Source organism: Erithacus rubecula, assembly GCF_903797595.1.
Source record: "Erithacus rubecula genome assembly, chromosome: 11".
NCBI lineage: Eukaryota > Metazoa > Chordata > Aves > Passeriformes > Muscicapidae > Erithacus > Erithacus rubecula.
Window position 1 is genome coordinate 262,280 of NC_136663.1, and position 3,522 is coordinate 265,801.

Consider the following 3,522-nt stretch of genomic DNA (forward strand, 5'->3'; position numbering starts at 1 on the left):
CATCCCAAACAGAAAGATTTCCAACACGCCAAGTGGATTTTCTCCAATATTGATATCACACTTTACTCAACAGGAGTTTGAAATACATGAGAGAATTTGCTGCTACACCACATGAGCTATCTGAAACCATTCACATTTCTCTCTACTAGGTTAAATGAAATCTGATCTGGATTCCACTTGATCATAAGACTGGAATGCTGAAAATGCCATAATCTATTTATACATCAAATTGAAGAAACATTGCACTTCTTTGAATTTCACTGCATTCCAGTGTATTAGCTAAATAGCAGCAGTTTACAAACTGAGAAAGAAAAGACAGACCCACCTGGTTTATTTATCCTAGAGCCAGGATTGATTTTCTTGGAAGCAATGAGCCAGCCCCAGGTCTGCTCTGTGCCTCCCCTAAAAGCCTGGCTCTAGTAGCAGAATTCATCCCCAGTGCCAAAGCACAGCCTGGTGCTGACTCCCAAACCCACTGTCCCTTTCCAGCATCAAGAACACATTACAGCCCCAAACCAGACCTGCAGTCAGATCTGTTCACACTTCTCCTGCCCCTGAGCCCCAAAGGGTTCCAAATGCAGCAGACAGCAAGACTGAGAGCACCTGTGCAGGTAGGAGCAGCCAAATCCCACACTGGCATTTGGAGGGGTTTGCCATTGACTCCAGAGGGGTCAGGATCAGGCCAGCAGCAGCTGGAGGTATTTCATGACATTTATTCCTTTCTACTTGCACTTTCAATCTGCTTCAATGTGTGAAACTGTGTCCATTTTTCTCACTTGTCATTCCTATGATTTTTTGTAATTACTTGTTGGATTTAGTGTCTATTATTTCCCATGCAGAAGACTACAAACACTACAAAGACAAAAAGAGCAATTTTTTTTTAGAGTCAGGGGAAAGGAAAATTCTGTGCTCTTTGTCATATGAAACTTTAAAAGAGCCTGAAGCTAAACACTGCAGCTGCTATTCATGGCTCTCTGGGTAGCTAGTGGCCTTTATAAATGCAAAAATCCCACTTAGACATTCAAATAACTAATTTGCCATTTTCTGTGCCCTTCTTCCCTCCAGCAGTCTGTAACCTGGTATTTGTCTTCCAGGTCTTGTGTCAAACAGCTTGAAATTCAAAAGAACTTGAAATTCAAATTACAATTGCATCTCAGTTGGGTTTGAGACCATTTGGGCTAATTTAGAGTTTTAAATGCAAAGAGTAAATGTCTTACTGTCTAGAACCACAAGTTTCATAAAAAGGAAAACATACAGTTTACAGTAATAGAAAGGAAATGCTGATACTACTGTTTATTTTAAAATTATAATTTAATGCAGGATTTGATACAAGAGCAGAAAGGAAATGCTGATACTACTGTTTATTTTAAAATTATAATGTTAATACAGGATTCGATACAAGAGTTATCAGAAACAGAGTGCACTCTTAAAATACCCAGTTTTTAGTAACTCCTAAATTTCTCTTCCAATTTGAAAATACCCTAGGGATAATAATAAACTGCTTATCACTTTTTCATTACTGTGCCAGTGTGTTACCATTGCTAAGACAGTTTCACATGGCCTGACTGAAATTTAGGGCTCAGCACTCAACACAGAAAGGTGAGTGGAGCCCTCAACAGCTCTTTGAATCTGCAGAAAAGGCAGATGATGGGTGGCAGAGAAAAACAATGAAGATCAAAGAATGAAAAATGACTTGTACAAGCAGATCAATACCAACTGAGGGGTGAGACTGAAGCTAAAAACCAATCTCCTGAACTTTTCCTACTGACTTCCCCCAGACAGTCCCAGTCTGACCCGACTCTTGGGGAGATGCCCTTTGTCAGATCCATGGCATCCCCAGGCTCCAGTTTGGCATCCAGCAGCAATCACCTCCTGTTAGTAAAGGCTGAGATATCTGAACCCATGCTAGACACTAATAAATTGACTCCCCTCAATATTCCTACATCTTTCTTTTGAAAACATTGTCAAAGTTTACATCAGGGCTTTCGAGAGCTTAAATGTACACATACACCTATTAATAGATGATATATAATTAATATATGAATGTATCTTTATGCATGCATTGATTTGTGGGTGTGAGCACGTGTGTGACTGTGCACTCCACGAGCATTTAGGGATTCAGAGCACGCTAGGGACACACACATTCCAGTGGGAAGCACCACCTTTTGACCACTTAAAATTATACTAACAAACAAACAGGACATTATAGTGCCATTTCTACTGGATTCTACAACCACCACACTCCAGAAGAGCTGCCTTTCAGTCTTCTATTACATGTGGGAACATTTCTGCCCCCAGTCCGGAGGCTGAGGGACTGTGAGAGATCCTCCTGTCCCATGACGGTGTGCACAATCTTCAAATGGCAAAGTACAATATGTAAAATCACCTGCAGTGAGCACAGGAGGACCACAAGGAAACCCCCAAGGGTCTCACTGCCGCTGAAACCTGAATGGGGATGCTCCTGGGAACATGTGCACGCTTGACACTCAATAAAAACATACCGGAATATTGATCAGCACTAACCCAACGCCGCAGAAATATTCCGGGGTAATGCTGACAAAGCCGAGGTTTGGTTTACTGTGCGGATGGATGTTGGCTAACCTGGCCGTGGATTATAGCAATTTGCACACTTGACTTTGCAGAAACCTTTCTGGTTTCTTAGTGCTCCGTGCTCCCCGTTCCCGCTCGGCCCCGTCTCCTTCCCGTTCCCCGCTCGGTTCCCCCCGTCTCCTCTCCCCGTTCCCGCTCGGTTCCCCCGTCTCCTCCCCGTTCCCCGCTCGGTTCCCCCGTTCTCCTCTCCCCGTTCCCCGCTCGGTTCCCCCGTTCTCCTCTCCCCGTTCCCGCTCGGTTCCCCCGTTCTCCTCTCCCCGTTCCCCGCTCGGTTCCCCCGGTCTCCTCTCCCCGTTCCCCGCTCGGCGCCCCCGGCTCTCCTCTCCCCGTTCCCCGCTCGGTTCCCCCGTTCTCCTCTCCCCGTTCCCGCTCGGTTCCCCCCGTTCTCCTCTCCCCGTTCCCCGCTCGGTTCCCCCGGTCTCCTCTCCCCGTTCCCCGCTCGGTTCCCCCGGTCTCCTCTCCCGTTCCCCGCTCGGCTCCCCGGTCTCCTCTCCCCGTTCCCCGCCTCGGTTCCCCCGTTCTCCTCTCCCCGTTCCCCGCTCGGTTCCCCCGTTCTCCTCTCCCCGTTCCCCGCTCGGTTCCCCCGGTCTCCTCTCCCCGTTCCCCGCATCCGCAGCCTGCGCTGCCCAGCCCTGCCCGACGAGGGCGCTCTCCGGCACCCGCCGCGCACTCGCCTCCGGGCCGGGGCTGCGCGCGGCCGGGCGCGACCAACCTCCGGGGTGGGAGGGGGGAACGCGGCGCGCGCCGCCATGTCCCAACTGTCCCCCGCAGGCCGCGCTCCCCCGCCACCCCCGCGCCGCGCTGCGCCGCGCCGCTGTGCGCCGGGCCGTGACGTCACCCGCCGGGGGCGTGGCCGCGTCGCTCCCAGGGTGCAGCGCACAAGTTGAGCCCCATCTTGGGCGAGCGGAGCCG